This window comes from Leopardus geoffroyi, chromosome D3, assembly GCF_018350155.1.
Source record: "Leopardus geoffroyi isolate Oge1 chromosome D3, O.geoffroyi_Oge1_pat1.0, whole genome shotgun sequence".
NCBI classification, from domain to species: Eukaryota; Metazoa; Chordata; class Mammalia; order Carnivora; family Felidae; genus Leopardus; species Leopardus geoffroyi.
The window spans coordinates 80,093,524-80,112,712 of NC_059339.1; the positions used below are offsets into that span (position 1 = coordinate 80,093,524).

General features: G+C 45.4%; 1 long non-coding RNA gene across 1 annotated transcript; it reads right to left on the minus strand.

Moving 5' to 3' along the window:
• Positions 1 to 1,213: 1,213 nt before the first annotated feature.
• Positions 1,214 to 12,179, minus strand: LOC123587826. Its single transcript, XR_006707546.1, has 2 exons — positions 11,139 to 12,179; positions 1,214 to 2,612 (listed from the first exon to the last, which is right to left on the minus strand). It is a non-coding gene; the product is annotated as an uncharacterized LOC123587826 (long non-coding RNA).
• Positions 12,180 to 19,189: the final 7,010 nt, after the last annotated feature.

Consider the following 19,189-nt stretch of genomic DNA (forward strand, 5'->3'; position numbering starts at 1 on the left):
GACCTGAGCAACATCCAGAGTTGGACGCTTAACTGACTGAGCCACCCAAGTGGCCCCGTAATTTAATTTTTAATGACGGCCATGCCTACCAACTAGCTTGCAAAATTCATGACAATTTTACCATTTGTCGAAAGTCCACACAGCTAGCTCCTGCACACCACTGCGGCTTCAGGGTAACTTGCTCCTTAGCCTCCAGCCTGGCTCCAGATTGCACAGCCTACAACTCCCACCCACCATCCGCCTCTCCCGTCCCCACCCCAAGCAAAGGAAGGCCCTTGAAACCGTTTTTGCCCTACCCAGAATCCAGGCCTGACTTTCCCCCAGAAAGAGTTTCCCCCAGAAACACTCTGCAAATTAATGAAGACAGACTTTTCTATTACAAGAAATGCCTTTACCTTGAGTCATCCTATTTCAGAACAGGATACTTGCCTTAGTTTGCATATATATAACGGGTATCAGTGTATTTTTCCCAAAGCAAATGAATTAACTGCACCTCCAAAGGTGACTTCTAGACTCTAGTTGGAAGTCAGCACAATGGAGAACCACTAAAGCTTTAGAACTGGGGGCCAGTTTTTTTCCCCAAGATTTCAGAGACTTCTGGGCCAAATCTTAGATGGGGCTCCGAGCCTCTCAGCATCCCTCTTCCCAATTGCTACAGAAGAAAGGATTTTCCCAGACATGTGGCCTATGGGGGAGGCTGGTGTTGTTGGTTGTATTGCCTTTCCCCAAAATATGTTGGAGTCCTATAAATGTGGCACCTGTAAATGTACCTTACTTTGAGGGATTGCGTTGGGTGGGTGGGTGGGGGTGTCTCCTGCCTCTTTTCTTCCTCCTGTGGACCACACTGCTTCAAAGAACCTGAAAACCTGCACAGGAATAAACAGATCTCTGCATAACTAAACCCGGGTCATTCTGTCCCGATCCTAAATCATCCTTAACTTGTGACCCATGGAAACATGCATTCACCTCTACCCCAAAGGTTTATCACTAGCCACAGACATTTCTCTCCCCATGCCTCCTAAATAAATCACTTCCCAGCTAGGGTCTGAGAGTTCTGGAAGTCTCAGGAATTGAAATAGTTCACCTTGGAAAATCTTAATTCAGTTGGTTTTTGTCTCACAGCAGATGTTATATAAATACTTGATTATTGATAACATTCCCACTTCGCATAAATGTTTCTGCCATGTTGAAGGCGATGAGAAGAGAAATGATATAATTATGGCAAACTAATTTTACTAATTACTCAGAGCATGACAGTCAGGGGTTCCAAAAGATGAGTGGAGAGAGGACCTGAGTGCCGAGCTCTGAGGTTCCAGGGTACACGGTGGGCCAAGCTCTGGGGTGTATGGGGGTTGGAGAGCAGCCAGTGTCCTCGGCTGACCAATTCAGCAGCCAAGGGTATGGCTGAGACCTTTCTGGTTCCAGCTCCCAGACCTGTCCCCGCACCTCTTCTTCTGATCCCTTCATTCACGGCTTCCTGCCCCCAGGCCTAGTCGTTGGCATAGTTGCCCCCAGCCTCCAATCTAGGTGGCCAGGCCCGCTACCCCTAGAGGTTCAGGAGGGGATGGAACTCCTGAGCTAAGTTCAGAGGAGGAGGTTGTCCAGGCCACCATTGTGGCAACTCCCACCCCAGGCCATCTGTACCTGCTGCCACTGTGGGCGTGTGCACGTAGATCCTCTGCAGGGTTTTGCCCGACTATTCCCGAGTTGTTATGTTGTTGTTTTGCTGCTTCTGAAACACCTAAATCCAAGATCCAGTCACCTGGGAACCCCTGGAAGAATAATCCTTCCAGAATTCTGGCCCCAAGTGGCTAAACCTGGGATGATGTGCCCATGGTAGGTCATGATAGGTGACGTGATTCGTGGCCTCTAATAAATCTCTCCTCCCTGCATCTAGGACCTGGGTCATCTCCTCCCAGTGGCTCACACTGGCCTCTGTGCACCAGCACAGGTGACTCAGGCAGAGGCTTCAGAAGCACAGCTACATGGGCATCTATCCTTGTCTGCCAGAGACGTCATACGGAAGAGAACTGAGGCTCCCTGGCTGGAAGCCCCAGACATTTGCATGAGGCCTTCTCAGACCCTATAGCTTCATGAGTAACCCCCCAGAGGACTGCCCAGCTGAGCCCAGAATGGTGAGCAGGTAATGGTGGCCATTGGAGCTGCTAAGATTTGATGTTGGTTGTTACCCAGCAATAGGTGATTACACACTACCCTTGATCTGCAGAACTTTCTTTCATTCACTCAAGTCATACCTTCCGGAGCACCTACTGTGTACCAGACTCATTGACAGGGAGCAGGGAGACAAAGAGGAACATAGAATAGCTTCCAGCAAAGAGCTCAAGGTCCTAGGTTAGAATACACGACATCCTGGTCAGGGCTCCAATAAGAGGTTCATGGCAAAGATGGGATCTCTCCTTCTTTCTCTCTTGAATTAAGTGAATCCTTCATAAGGCACTCCTATCGAGTGCCAGGTTCTGTGCCAGGCACAGCGGTGAACACAAGACCCATGGAGCCAGTGGCATTTAAGACAGACACTTCTGGTCCCGTGCTTGTCTTTTGTCCTGGGAGGAGATGCCTGCTCTTCTCGCCCCAGTACGTATGTGGTCTACCTGGGTGGGGGGGGGGGGTAGCAGAAGGAATAACATTATTTCCATAATAAATACTTTTGAGCAAGGCAACCATTTAATATTCTTTTTTTTTTTTTAATTTTTTTTTTCAACGTTTATTTATTTTTGGGACAGAGAGAGACAGAGCATGAACGGGGGAGAGACAGAGAGAGAGGGAGACACAGAATCGGAAACAGGCTCCAGGCTCTGAGCCATCAGCCCAGAGCCTGACGCGGGGCTCGAACTCCCGGACCGCGAGATTGTGACCTGGCTGAAGTCGGACGCTTAACTGACTGCGCCCCCCAGGCGCCCCCCATTTAATATTCTTTGTATCCAAGTGATTTAGGCCAAAAAGTAAATTTCAGCGAAGATGTTGTTAATTGAGATGTTGGCAACAATGGCATGTCCAACGCCTTTCTGTGAGACGCGTGGTGGTCGTTCCTGGGCAGTGAGTATCAGTGACTTGATTTCTCCTTCCCTTCTCTCAGCCACCTATTTATGAGAAGGCAGAACGAGGCAGGAGTTAGACGTGGCTTCACATCTCCTAACAATAGCTGGGGACAGCAGGATGGCTCCTTTGAGGGCATCTGTCTAACTCTTCTGGAGAGTGGTGTCATTGGAGGTGTCCCAGGTTGGGTTCTCTGGGAAGCACACTCTGAGATGGAGATCAGCCGCTGAAGTTTGGTAGGGAGTATTCTCAGGATCAGCACCTGGGGAAGAGGAAGGAAGGAAGCGGGACTAGACCGGAGAAGGCAGGCTTCAGCCAACCCCATGGGGAGCTCAGAAGCTGGCCTGGCTTTTCAGATTTGTCTTACACTGAGGGGCCAAGGCCTTTATACTCCTGAGTCAACCACTCATTGGCTTCCCAGGAAGTGGGGTTCTCTGGGGCACAATAACTGTTTTCAGGCAAGGTAATTCCTCAAGGGGGATGACAGCTGAGGGCCACCTGCTGGCAATATTTCCGGCAGCTGACAATCTAGTTCTTTACTTCTAAATGGGATCTGGGTACATTCCAACATCTACCACGGAGGATGAACAGGATCTGTCCTCAAGATAACAGGAACATTTTGTCGGTGCTGAACTCTGCCTATCGTTCTTTTTGGGCACCTGTTCTTCCTATATAGTAGGTAACTGGCTCTGTCTCCTACAATGTTCTCCCATTTGACCATTTCAGAATAAGCATGATTGTGATGATAATGGAGGTGAGGAGGAGGAGGAGATCTGAGTTAGGAGATAAGCTATTCGTTTAAAGACTTGCACTCTTAAAATACACATAAGCAATGCTCTGTTATATTTGCTGACCAAGAGGGGTGCCTGGGTGGCTCAGTCGGTTAAGCATCCAGCTTTGGCTCAGGTCATGATCTCATGGCTTGTGAGTTCTAGCCCTGCGTCAGGCTCTGTGCTGATGGCTCGGAGCCTGGAGCCTGCTTTGGATTCTGTGTCTCCCAGCTCCTCCCTCTCTCGTGCTCTTGTCTCTCTCTGTCTCTCAAAAATGAATAAACGTAAAAAACAATTTTGCTGACCAAGGGACTAAATAGATGAACACATTTTTTAGTCGGCTCGTCAGTATCCGGCGGGAACCTTTTAACAGACCGGGTTTCAGCCTGAGGAATCCACGCTGGCATATGGGGCTTGTTGCTGTGTGTGGTCCAGGCCTTTTGGGTTATGCTGTCAATCAGATAAGCTGGGGAGAGGAGCCAGTCTTCCTTTGGCTCACGGAGGGTACTATGGCCTTGATGCTTACAAGGATGTGCGCAGTGGAAGCCAGGAGATAATTTAGTTCAAAAATTTTTTTCTTTCTCAGAGTCACGAAAGGTATTTATCTCTGATCTCCACAAACCATAAGTACAGAAAAGTGCCATTTTATAGTAGGTAAAATAATGTACTTAGTCCCTTCATCATCTCTGTCCGAATTCACATACCATATGTGAAAACGACCCTTTTCTCTCATCAATTACAAAACAAATATAGAAACGTTTTTCAAACTAGTCACTATAAGAAGTCTGTTAAAACAAGCATCTCTGTAAGACAGAAATATTCTAACATGCACAGAAGTAAAAAGATGAATATATGAACCCCAGCTTCAATAGTTACCAATATCTTACAAATCTTACTTCACCTATCCCCTTGATTTTTCTTCTGGAGTGTTTTGAAGTAAATCCTAAACATCATGTGATTTCACCGGTAGGTGAATATTTCAGTGTGCCTCCCTACCTGATAAGGATGTTTTGTTTGGTTTTTTTTTTTTTAAGATAACCAGCATGGCACTATCCTAAAACTTTTGCCGTAATTCCTTGACTTCACGTACTCTTCAAACTTCTTTGTCTTAAAAATGTCGTCTCAAGGTTGGTTTATTCGGGTTGAGACCCAAAGAAGATCCATACATTGCATTCGATTTGAATGTTTCTTAACCCCTTTTATTCGATTCTGTTGCACACTTTTTTAAATAATGCCATTGATCTGTTTGAAAATGGGTTATTTGTCCTGTAGAATTTGCACATTTTAGATTTGGCTGGTCGCTGCCTCAGGGTGTCATTTAACCAGTTTCTCCTCCAACTGTTTCTCCTGTAAAATGATATTTACATCTTGAGTTTGTGATTAGATTCAAGTTCAATTATTTTAGGCAAGCATTCTTCCTAGGTGGTGGTGCACCCAACTATTGTTTCTTGTCACGAGGTGTGTTATTTCTGCCAATCCCATGTTTCCCAATGCCTGTCTGTCCTAGATCAGCCAGCGGGTCGGACTGATCACTCCATTAGGAAGCCTTTCATCTTTAGATGTGCTTTCTCTTGGGGACATGCTACCCTTTCCTGCCCTCAAAGGCTCGCCTGATATTTGGCAGCATTCATCGATGAGTGTAGCCTAGATCCACTATTTCAAAGTGGCACAATGGTAATTATTAAACTTTCTGAAGTTATTGGCTGGAATTCTTAATATCCTTTCTGAAGTTATTGGCTGGAATTCTTCTGTTGAAACAAATCAGAAACAAAAGACCTTCCCTCATGAATTATCAGGCAAGAGTCCGTTTCAATGCCATGGTTAAGTGTGTGATACTGTTTGATTTATGTTGACCAAGGGACTCCTAAAGAAAAGAATGACTTAAACATCCACAGCAGCAGAATTTGGGAGAGAGCCTGGCCGCTGGCCTGTAGGCTCGATGCCACTCTCTTCTTCCGTGTTCTTTCCGGGCCCTCCGTAGGGGCTTTTAGTCCCATTTCAAAGCCACATCAGCTGGGACCTTGCTGTGGCAGTCCTGTTCTTTTACTTTGGTCTTTATACTTTGTCTTGATAGTATCTATGCTCTGCCTGAAATATATACAATAGTTTCCCTTATTTTGGGAAAAAAAAATCCTTCTCTTATGCTGTAATGCCTAATGTGTGAGTTCCTACAGAGTTTCTACTGAGATTGTGTAGCCATCTTTCAGTTCGGTTTCCATTCATCTCTTATACCTCATGCCTTGACCAAAGCAAATCCTACCATTTCCCAAATATGGGCTGTGCTTTCCTTCCGTCACTTCTTTACTCACACTGTTTCTTCTGCTAGAATTTGTCAGAGCTTCCTATCCCCAAAGATTTGGTTCAAGTGCCGTGTCTTCGTGAAACCATTTCTAATTATCCTGCCAGAAGAAAGAGATCAAGTTCCCAGTTGCCCGAAGAAATGTGTACCTGTGTGGGATATAATCTATTAAACTTTTGAAGAGATCTGCTAAATAATGCAGAGAGACAATAACAGACACACACAAAATTTAGAGATGGAAAATAAAGGAGAATACAAGCGCATTATTCTGGTTAACAGAGCTGCTGTGATTGAGCCATGGATCCTAGCTTCCCAAGAGCTTGAGAAAATGAGAGAAATGCTTAAATTATGTGATTTTCAGTACTGGAAGAAATCTTTTCAGTTCCATAGTGGTATAGGAAAATTTTCTGGGCTCCAATTTCCGAAATAAACTTTTCAGATGGGGTTATATGGGTGGTATCGTGAACATCATTTTATAGCAAGAGCAGAAATAAATTTCATGTGGCCGTTTCTTATAGCAGCATTAGATAATCTTATGTGGAACTAATCAGATTTAGTTCAAGTATCAAGGCTTCTGGTGTTCTAATCTGATCAAAGGAAATTCAGAATACTTACAGGAATAAATGGAACGCACATGCTACACAGGCAATCATCTGGGTTGACCACCTTTCCCATCCAGCGCGATGAGCTGGGTAAACGATAGTTTAAGTTGAACCTATTGGTGAGAGTATACATCGCTTGATCCTACATTTTGCTGCACAAGGGTTGGTGCATATAATTTGGAAACCAAGTAAGCAGATGGTAGGGTCAACAACCTTCTGTGGGAATTGAGAAGTTAATCTGTGTTCTCACTCAGATGGAAGGTCATTGTGTCCATAGTTAAGTATAGACAAAGCTAGGGGTTCCCTAAAAAGGCTGTCTTTGATGGGCTCCTGAAATTGAACACCAGGATCTCTAGAAAACATTTTAGGGCCTAGACGTTTTTCAAAATAGTTTTTAAAAATTATCCTACAATCATACTATGACCTCAGTAGCTTTCTTCTAGAATAACTGGTTCTCTACGATGTGGCTCCTGTCTGCCTCCATGGGAATGTCCCTATGTAGCTTGACAAGGAAGCTTTCTTCAAGGCATTATTTCACGCCGTCCAAATATTCAACACTGGATTTTGCAGAATGTCTGATGAAGATACTTGTTGCTTTAATTTATTTAAGAAGTTTTTTTACTCTGGAAAATTTCAAACATACATAAAAGTAGAGATACTGTAACTAACCTCCAGCTAAAACAATTGTCTACATTTTAATCTGCTTGTTTTTAATTATAACAGTAAAACACATGATAAAAGAAAAAAAATCAAAGAGTACCAAAAGACATTAAATAAAGTCCCTTTTGCCTTCTACTCCAAGAAAACCTCTCTTAACAGTTCTACAGTATCCTTTCAGAAATGTTCAGCACATATATGTATGCACATTAGTTCTTTTTAAAATATGATCACACTGCTTTTCTTACAGGTATTTTCTTTTTCTCTTATACATACTGGTTTTCACCTTGCTGCTTTTTTAATTTTTTTTTTTTCAACGTTTATTTATTTTTGGGACAGAAAGAGACAGAGCATGAACGGGGGAGGGGCAGAGAGAGAGGGAGACACAGAATCGGAAACAGGCTCCAGGCTCTGAGCCATCAGCCCAGAGCCTGACGCGGGGCTCGAACTCACGGACCGCGAGATCGTGACCTGGCTGAAGTCGGACGCTTAACCGACTGCGCCACCCAGGCGCCCCGCTGCTTTTTTAAACTTAATAAAATACCTTGGAGAGATTGCCATTCTTCTGGGTATAAATCCACTTCATTCTTTCATTAGTAACAAAAAATCTCTCTCCTTTTTTTTTTTTTTAACAATAATCACCTTTATGTACTTCTGACTATATACCTACAGTTGTTCATCTTTCTTTACATATATTAACTCTTAATCCTCACAACATCTCTACATACAATTATCCCATTTTACAGATGGGAAAACTGAGGGATGGAGAGGTACACAGCTGGTGAGTGTCAGAGTCTTATGCCCTTAACTACCTCACTGGCCTGCTTCTATGTAACACAATGTTGTCCATGATACATACTATTCCATTGCATGGACCTACCATACTTTACTTATTTATTTATTTAGATTGTTTCCAATTTTGCCTGCTTTATTAGCAATGCTGCTGTGACTTCTGATTAAACGTGGAAATTTGAACACTAACATTTATTGACTATCTCTCCTGAGACCCCACTAATGTGACAGGAAAATTGTATGCATGCACAAACACCCAGAAAAAAAACCATAGGGACGAAGATAACAGGGAAAGAAGGTGAAAGTACCAACATTTTGGAAGCTGAAAAGTAGATAGATGACCAGTAACTAAGAACAGATCAGAGAAAGTTGAAACCTTCATGGTATTGGGTGAAACCAAGAAGCAGATCTGTTGGTGTTTCAGAATCTCAGAAAGGTCAGGCACCTGGAGCTTCTGAAAGAAGGAAGATGTGGCTGAAAACAAGATAACTGGTTGAAAATGTATGAGATGATAACGCTTTTAAACAATAATAAAGCAGAATATTCTCATGACCTTGGAATCGGGAAGGATTTCATACAGAAGAAACAACAGGCACTAACCATAAGGAAAAGACTGGTAGATTCAATGACTTCTCTTCATCCAAAGACACCATAAAGAGAGGACAAAAGAAAACCACAGAGTGGGAGACAATGTTTGAAATACATGTAAATACAACATAGTATTCAAAATACATGAAGGACTTTTGGCAGTAAGAAAATAAGAAAAAGAGCAAATTTTAAATATAAGCAAGACACTCCAACAAGCTCTTCACAAAAGAGAAAATCCAAATAGTTGATAAACAGGGGGAAAGCTACCCAATGTCATTTTTCATCAAGAACCTGCAAAGGAAAGCCATAATGATATATACTCTTATGTACCCGGCATATTGGTAAAATTTGAGCAGTTCTAATAATACCAATTGTCGACAAAGAAACAAAGGCACAGACACTGTTGGTGGGAATGAACCAGGGGTAGGGACCTTGGAGAACAGTTTGGCATTCTATGACCAAGTGTGAGGTATGCGTCCCCTATGACCTAGATATCTTACTACCAGGCCTACAACTGTGATTCTGACACCAGTTCTGATGTGGGGTTTTTTTTACCCCCACACCAAGCAAATCTCCCACACCAGATCCCACAGGCTAAAGGCTCAGTCCCACAAGACTGCCCCCGTCCCTTCCAACACCAACCACAAGTCCAAGATGTTACCTGGTTCTTCTGACCAGTGGGCTGTAAATCAGAGGTTTCCATGACCCCCTCCTTGGAGTCATTAATTTGCTACAACAGCCCACAGCACTCAGGGAAACATTTTACTCATAGATTGCCAGTTTATTATAAAAGGATATCTCTCAGGAACAGCCAGATGGAAGGAAGAAATTCATAGGGCAAGGTATGGAGAAGAGGTGTGGAACTTCCATGCCCTCTCCAGGAGCACCTTCACGTGTTCACCAACCCAGAAGCTCTCAGAACCCTCTCCTTTTGGGTTTTTATGGAGGCCTCATTACAAAGGCATGATTGATGAAATCATTGGTCATTGGTGATTGAATCAACTTCCACCCCTCCCCCTCCCCAGAGGGGAGAAGGTGGTGAGGGTGGGACTGAAAGGGCCAACCCTCTTAGCATTTGGTTGGTTCCCTTGGGAACCAGCGCCCCCCCCCCCCATCCTTAGGTGACCTAGGGACTTCTCAAGTCACCTCATTAACATACCAAAAGACACCTTTATTACTCTTACCACTTAGGAAATCCCAAGGGTTTCCTGAGCTCTGTGCTGATCACAGGATAAAGACTAAACATATATTTCTTTTTTTTTTTTTAATTTTTTTTTTTTTAATTTTTTTTTTCAACGTTTATTTATTTTTGGGACAGAGAGAGACAGAGCATGAATGGGGGAGGGGCAGAGAGAGAGGGAGACACAGAATCGGAAACAGGCTCCAGGCTCTGAGCCATCAGCCCAGAGCCTGACGCGGGGCTCGAACTCACGGACGGCGAGATCGTGACCTGGCTGAAGTCGGTCGCTTAACCGACTGCGCCACCCAGGCACCCCTAAACATATATTTCTTATTATAAATCACAATATCCCAACACCCTACAGAGATCTGTGCAGACAGGCACCAGGACGTATGACCGAACAGGCTCAGGTCGTTGTTTCACAAAATAGCCTCAAAGTAGAAACGACCCAAGTGTCCATTAACAATAGAATAGATAAGTAACTTCTGGCATAGGCATTGGTTCTGTGGGATCCTGTAAACAGTGAAAACAAATATAGACTTCATGCAATAATACAGATGAATCACAAAAAAGGTTGAAAAGCAAGACGCAAAAAATGCAATATGTCATTTGTAGAATCTTTAAAAACATCTAAGAGCTGGAAAATGTTAATTCTAATAATGTTATTTGTCTAGTCAGGCACGACACAAAATCCCAAAGTCCATCGAGGAAACTCACGTGGCCCAAGCTGCCTCCTGGGGACCTTTCCAGGGTCTCTGTACATCCCAGCCTCAGGAGATCTGGCCCTGCTTCAAGGCCAACTCCTGCTTACCTGGCTTGCCTACCCCCTAGGCCTGCCCCTCAGAGCCCTTCTTATCTCTCTGCTGAGCTACCCCAGCCAGGCGCCCAGTCAGCCTCCCTTGCCCAAACTCCCTGCCCCCCAAAGCGTGTGTACACAGTAGCCTAACTGCAGGCCTGGGCAATGAATGCGGCTCTGTGGTCAAGACGGTGGGCCCCTGGGCTCAGACTTGGGGTTCACATCACTTAAAGGCTTTGTGATCTTGAGCAAGTTACTTAACCCCTTTGTGCTTCCCTCTCTCACCCCCAAAACGAGCATATTAATAGAACCCACTTCATAATGGTCATTCCGAGAAATAACCCAATTAGTGTATCTGGCCCGGCCTAAGTACCTCAGAAATATTCATTATCATTACCTGGAGAAGGTACAAATGACATCAGTGATGTGAATCCCCCATGTTGGAAACTTCTCACTGGGCAGTTTTCTCCACGGCATCTGTATCTTGTCCATCATGGCCACCCCCACCCCCCGCCAGTTCTTTCCCAATTTCCCAATTTCTCCATTTCTGAACTTCCTTTGCCCCTACCCTTTGACTCCGTTCTGTAATTTCTCAGACAATGTAGCTGCCCCCTGGGCCCCTACTCAGTTCCAGGCCTGCTCCTGCCTCTGCTCAGCCAGAAGCTCCCACACACCCCCTAAGCACAAGGCCACCCACCTCAGGTGACGACAAGTGCCAGGGACAGCAAATCTTCGGTCCCCCCAGCTCCACTGAGCAGGAGGGAATTCGTTTTCCCGTGGAAATGAGTGATGCCAGTGCCCTTCAAATGGAGAAGCCACTACAGTCACCTCCGGTCTTCAATAGCAAAATGTTCCTTGTCCCTGATGAACAAATGCAGCCGTTTTTCCTGTTTGATTTGCCTGGGCCGTCTTCCCAGCGGAACGGAGGGTGGGGACACCGTGTTCCCCGCTGGTTCTGCGTCTGGGCTGTCATCCTGACCATCCGCTGGATGGACACCGTCTATGGAGTCCAAGGTTGATCAGGTTGGAGAACCAACTATCCACATAATCCTCATACCTGACCCCGAAGGCACACTGTGATCTTTTCTCCGAAGGGACATTCAAGTTGGGGGAAGGGCAAAGAGTTCTTATTACAGGTGCCTGGGAGCCCTGATCTGGCCCTCTTGAGAGCCACTGGAGGCTTGGCTGCATGTTGTTTTGGGGGGTTCCCCCCCCCTCCAGTAAAGTAGAAGAGAAAGACACCTAAAGCCTTGGAGGCAAGAAAATTCACTTTGTAAAAAGCAGGACTCTTGGAGCAGGTAGTCACAACGTGATGGGAAAGCGTATTTACTTTAGAAGCCAATTATGCCAGGCACCTGGGTGGCTCAGTCGGTGAAGCATCCGACTTCAGCTCAGGTTGTGATCTCACAGTTTGTGGGTTCAAGCCCCATGTTGGGCTCTGTGCTGACAGCTCAGAGCCTGGAACCTGCTTTGGATTCTGTGTCTCCCTCTCGCTCTCTGCTCCCTCTGTCTCCCTCCCCCACGTGCTCTGTCTCTCTCTTTCTCTCAAGAATGAATATATTTTTTTCAATTAAAAAAACATAAGCCAATTATGCCTCATCTCCAAACAGGTGTGGTGTGGGATCCACAACATTCAGAAGCAAAATATGTCCTTTTACCATATTTTTTATCCAAATCCAATTAAACATAGTCTGTGCCTCCACTTGACAAGAATACCAAGAAATGCACTATCAGTCAGGTTGTGGGGTGCCCCCTGCTTGCCTAGGATGCTATGAGTCTGTCCAGAAAATGTGGGGAAAGGCCTTTGGTTTTTAGGCCATCCTGAATGATCCGGTGGTCCGGCCCCAGCTAGCTGTGCCAGCTGCTGGGGCCTGTCGGAAGGTGGACGGCCATGTTCTTCCTGAGCAAAACTTGGACACAGAGATCTTTAGCCTCACAGCTTTGGGTCTGGTTGTCTGGTCACCCTATCCGAAGTCCTGCCACCAGCGGGGTGCTGCAAAGGAAGTCGGGGGCGGAGAAACCCACCCAGTCAGGCCTGCAAGATCTAACCCTTGTCTCAGGGGCCAGACCACTCCTCACTTTCTCAGCCCCCTTGGCCTCTTGGTAGGCTGGGCAAATGGAGATTGGACTACAGAAGAGAAGGCGATTGATGGAAACAGATTCAGGAGTGGTATGAACAAGGGCACTCGGGCAGCCTCCGGACCAGGAAAAGGGGAGGAAACATTCTCCTGGAGGCTGCAAAAGAAACACTGCTGGGTCGACACCTTGATTTTAGCCCAGTGAGACCCATTTCAGATTTTTGACCCCCAGAACTGTGAAATCAGTTTGTGTCATTTCTTTTTTCTTTTCTTTTCTTTTCTTTTCTTTTCTTTTCTTTTCTTTTCTTTTCTTTTCTTTTCTTTTCCTTTCCTTTCCTTTCCTTTTCTTTTCTTTTCCTTTTCTTTTCTTTTCTTTTCTCTTTTCTTTTCTTTTCTTTTCCTTTTCTTTTCTTTTCTTTTCTTTTCTTTTCTTTTCCTTTCCTTTCCTTTTCCTTTTCTTTTCTTTTCTTTTCTTTTCTTTTCTTTTCTTTTCTCTTTTCTTTTCTTTTCTTCATTTCCCTATAGCTGGCATACAATGTTACATTAGTTCCGGGTATACAACATAGTGACTTCTCTGGTCACCGGCCCACTTGTCATTGTCCACCACTACCTCAATACCATTGACTAGATCCCTTTTTTTTAATGTTTATTTATTTTTGAGAGAGAGAGAGGCAGAGCGTGAGTTGGGGGGGGCAGAGAGAGAGGGAGACACAGGAATTGACAAGGAATTGACTATATTCCTTATTGCTGTGCCTTTCATTCCCATGACTTATTCATTCCATAACTGGAAGGAAGCCTGTAACTTTCCCTTCCACTCGTGCCCCCCTCTCCTTTTCTCTGGTAATCATCAGCTTGTTCCCTGTATTTATAAGTATCGTTCTGCTTTTTGTTTGTTTATTCATTGGGGTTTTTTCTGTTTTTGGGTTCCACATATAATGAGATCATATGGTATTTGTCTTTCTCAGTCTGACTTATTTTACTTACCATAAAACCTTCCAGGTCCATCCATGTGGTCGCAAATGGCAAGATCTCATTTTTTTTAATGGCCGAATAAGATTCCATTGTGTGTGAGGATGTGTGTGTGTGTGTGTACACACATCTTTCTTATCTATCTGTCTGTTGGGAAACACTGGGCTGCTTCCATATCTTGGCTGTTGTAAATACTGCTGCACTCAACATGGGGGTACAGGTATCTCTTCAAATTAGTGTTTTGTTTTCTTTGGGGAAATGTGTTGCGTGTGCACAGGCTTTCTCTCTCTCAAAATAAGTAACCTTTAAAAAAATGTTTAAAAAAGATAAGTGAAACCAATGCTTAAATAACTCATCCTTGGCTGCGTGAGCCTCTGTCATCTGGACTACCGAAAGTCTGCCGACCAGTTCTTCCTAAGAGGAGCTCCGATGATGGCCTCCTAAAAAGGGCTCCCTGGGGAGAGGCAGGGCTCATTGGAGACCCACCAGCAGGGTGAGTCTGGGCACAGTGCAGCTGAATGCGGGCACAGCAGGAAGGAGGGATGAGGTGCAGGCCATCCATGCGGGGCGTTGCCTTGGCTGGTGTCTGGACAGGACAGGGCTCCCGCTGCATACTGTCAGACTGCAAAAACAGGGCATTAAAAGGTAAGAGTCCCGCTTATTGGGGGGAAACCTACAGCCTAGGGGTTAACCGCGCTTTGTTTTTGCCTTCCTAAGATAATATTTCATATTTCTGGGGCGCCTGGGTGGCTCAGTCGGTTAAGCATCCGACTTCAGCTCAGGTCACGATCTCGCAGTCCGTGAATTCGAGCCCCGCGTCAGGCCCTGTGCTGATGGCTCGGAGCCTGGAGCCTGCTTCGGATTCTGTGTCTCCCTCTTTCTCTGCCCCTCCCCTGCTTATGCTCTGTCTCTCTCACTCTCAAAAATGAACAGATGTTAAAAAAATTTTTTTATTTTCATATTTCTAATGTACATGAAAGGAATCAATCCTTTTTACTTTTCTCATCAAAACTTTAGGTCTTCTGGTTAAAGGCAAGCGTATCAGTGTCTCATTTCTGCTGTAACAAACAACCACAAACTCGGTTCAGAAAAACACAAATGTGTTATCTTCCAGTTCTGGAGATCAGAAATCTGAAACGGGTCACGGGGCTAAAATCAAGGTGTTGACCGTTCCTTCTGGAGAGCTGGGAAGAATCTGTTTCTTTCCCTTTCTCAGTTTCTAGAGGCTGTCCAGGTTCCTTGGCCCGTGGCCTTTCCTCCTACCTCTGCTTTTGTTGCCCCATCTCCCCTAACTAACTCTGAGTCTCCTGCTTCCCTCTCTCACTTCTAAGGACCTTTGTGATCACGCTGAGCCCACTTGGATGATCTAGGATGATCTCCCCATCTCCAGATCTTTAACTTAATTACATCTGCACAGTCAGTTTTACCACGAGAAGGATCATATTCATAGGTTGCAGGAGTTAGGACAGGGGCATCTTTGGGGGCCATTATTCTGCCTACCGTAGCAAGCCAATTTACGAAGATATTTTAGAACCTAGCTGTAAAACACCTGTTCGTGGAATCTTCTTGAGGGAGCCTAGTGCTGTCCACAGATGCCTGGCATATACTAGTGACTATTTGCTTCTTTCTCTCCTGGCTGTCTGTGTCCGTTTGTTCACTCATGAGTCCTTCCTTTCCAATAGACAGTCAGTCCTTAGAAGCAGCTGTTGGAGATGATCCCATTGTGAAATTTCTAAGGCTCTTCACAAAGGGCCTCCAAGGACCTATGGATGAACAAGTTCTTGATTAGCCTCTAGCTTCTCTCCCCCAGGGTCTGAGGGCCAGCTGATTGGTCCATTACCAGAAAGAAAACATCCTTATTTCTAGCTGATCAGAAACACACATGCCTCTAGAAGATGGGGCCAGACATTGCCTTACTTCTCCCTCAGTGTCCCCCCCCCACTCCATTCAGAGCTTTCTTCCATGTGCTAAGAGGATCTCTGCTTTCTCTCCCTTCCTCCCTTCCTTCCTTCCTTCCTTCCTTCCTTCCTTCCTTCCTTCCTTCCCCACCCCTTCCCCAGGATCCTGGCTCCACCCTGGCAGCAATCTACAGGATCATGAGGAACATTCATCTTGCACCATCCAGGAAGGCAGAGCTAGGTCCCTCCTCCTGCCCTCCTCAGCACAAGTCACAAAACTTATGGGTTCCTCAGAGCAGGACGTGAACAAGACAAGCCCTTCTCACCAGGGCTCTCACATTGACCACTAATGTGTATTATCCTATTGAATATGTCTGCCTAGCTCATCTGTCTTGCCAAGACTCTCTCTCCACAGGGGTAGGGCAGAGGAAGGAAGGCTTTAAGGGGGGGCAGTTTCATTCTCCCACAAACAAATAAACAATTGAATAAATAATTGAATGAATGAATGCATGAATGAGTGATTGATCCCATGTCTTTAACCCCCTCCTTTTTTTTTTGTTAACGTTTATTCATTTTTATTTTTTTTTAATTTTTTTTTAACATTTATTTATTTTTGAGACAGAGAGAGACAGAGCATGAGCGGGGGAGGGGCAGAGAGAGAGGGAGACACAGAATCTGAAACAGGCTCCAGGCTCTGAGCCGCCAGCCCAGAGCCCGATGCGGGGCTCGAACCCACGGACCGCGAGATCGTGACCTGAGCCGAAGTCGGATGCCCAACCGACTGAGCCACCCAGGCGCCCCTGTTCATTTTTAATATAGAGAGACAAGAGTGCGAGCTGGGGAGGGGCAGAGAGAGAGAGGGAGACACAGAATCCAAAGCAGGCTCCAGGCCCCTTGGTTGGGGGTTTTGAACCAACCAACCACGAGATCATGACCTGAGTTGAAGTGGACACTTAACCAACTGAGCCACTCAGGAGCTCCCCGCCCTCCCCCCCATCTCATACCTCATAAAACACCGGAAACTTTGGTCTGACGAATTTGCCTTTACTGCAGAGATCAACCAGCACCCACATCTGCTTGCTTATGTCTCCTGCATCCGGTACATACCAACTTTCTGCCGTGACTTTGGCCTCTCAATATAGTGAGAGACGAGCTTGACTACGAGAGCAGTCTGTCTTCCCTTTTGGTATGCTGGCAACTATGAAATTCCAAAAATGTCAAGTTAGAAGGTTACTTCATAATTTATGCTCCAGCCATCTCAGTATTATTTTCTCAACTGTAATTGTCAAGGGCCCCACAACTGCTTCCGCCAAAATCTGTTCATTACCACACCAGTCACGTTTCTGGATATTAATTTAAATGCATAAAGCATGCTAGCACCTTCCTGCCAAAATGATGTGTTGTTACACGTTACTCTCAGCCCAGGCTAGCACGTGCTGTGATGTCAAACCTGTGCCAGGAATATTCTCCTGTGATCTTTCAGGGTGATTCTAAGTGTCTGAGCAAAACAGAGTCCCCTCTTTGAGGAAAAAATCTCCCAGAAACAGCCTCAGTGAGGCTCCTCTGGGAATTGCCCGGGCAGTAACAGCGCCTCTGTTTGACTAACCAAAACAGTCAAAAGTTCTGTCTTAGGAGGGGCGCCTGGGTGGCTCAGTCGGTTAAGCGTCCAGCTCTTGATTTCAGTTCAGGTCACGATCTCACAGTCATGGGATCCAGTCCCGCATCGGGCTGAGTGTGGAGCCTGGTTAGGATGCTCTCTGTCCCTCTCTCTCAGCTCCTCCCTCTCCCACTCTCTCTCAAAATAAATAAAACGTTAAAAAAAAAAGTCCTGAGACTTTTAGGAGAGTAGGGTTCACTCTCCTGAAAATCACTTGGGGAAGGTGATTTCTAGTCTGTGATGTTTTACTAGAGGTCCTCGGGCATAGGTGGAAACAGGGAAAAAATCTCTGCTAGGACCGTGGATTTTCCAGTCTAGACTGAGACCATAAGTGGGTGTGGCTCCATAAAGTCCCAATTTATTTGAATATCAAGCTATGAAGACTTTGAAATCAATCATATCGGCTGTGGCGATTAAGGCGTGTCAAGTCAGCTCTGGTGTAATGACTACTTGTAACGCTTGCTGTCACAACCCCTTGATCACGAATGACACCCTCATTAGTAACCAAACCCAGATCCAGGTCTGCTAAGGGCCAGCCTGCTGAAGTCAGCCCAGTCAGCACCCACTCCTGCAGCTAATGCGTCTCTCTTACTGTTCTCTTTAGTTTTCCTGCATTTGTCTCCAAACTCTGACAGTTTTCCATTCATCACTACGACTTAGGAAAGGAAATGTGATGCATAAAATATAAAATTGGCAAAAACGTCAGAGAAGTCACCACTTAAGAAATGAAGCATGAGGTTCTGCTTTGTGCTGACAAATGTTAACATAGGCTCCAACTTCTGACGGGGCCAAGAGGCAGAGACGGTCGGTAGGACATCCACAGGATTTCAGTTCTAAAGGATCAAGCAGGAGGTAAACGTAGCTAGGGTACCTGTGAAAAATCAGCAGTGCTTTCAAAGGTGGAGGCACAACCTTCTAGATTAGAACTGTCCCTACGGAACTTTCTGAGATGATGGAAAATGTTCTGAATCTGTGCTGTCCAATATGGTAGCCCCCAGCCACCTATGGCTATGGAGCACTTGAAATGTGGCTAGTTCCACCGAGCAAACGATTTTTAAATTTTCTTTAATTGTAAATAATTTGAATATTTATGTTTTAAATAAACATTTATTCATTTTTAAGAGAGAGTGTGAGCGGAGGGGGGACAGAGAGGGAAGGGGACAGCCGCAAGCCTGATCTGGGACTCGAACTCACGAACCTGATCGTGACCTGAGCTGAAGTTGGACGGTTGGCCAACTGAGCCACTCTGGTGCCCCTAACAATTTCAGTTTTCAAGTTGACATGTAGTGAGCATACAGTGCTCTCTTAGTTTCAGGTGTACAACATACCGATTCAACGATCCTATTCATTACTCGGTGTAGCCACCATCTGTCACCAAATAATTTAAATGTAAGTAGCCACAGCCCAGAGTTAATTCACGAAGTCCTCGTAGGGGAGAGGTGTGCACGTCTGGTCTGAGAGAATTGAGCTACGTCACACCTTGTGCGAACCTAACGATTTCTGTACAGCTGTAGCAGGCTCACGTGGAGCCCAACCAGCATAAACGCTGGAGGCTGTCTTACCTGTGCCAGGTGAACCTTCTTTCCACGTCTTGGAAGTTTTTGAGTGAAAATGTAGTGGAATGACTGGCTTTCATTTTTTGAGACACGAGCTCCCTCAAGGAAGGAACACATCTTCGTATTCCCGGTATCAAACGCCGTAGTAGCAACGTAGTAAGTTAGCAACTTCTTGCTGAGAAAAAGCCGGCATCCCACCACTTCTCCTGCATTTTGAAATTGGGTGGGAGCTCTGCCACCGGCCTGCCCGTGCCCTTGATCAGGTGAACTTCCGGGCTATGGTCGTTGTG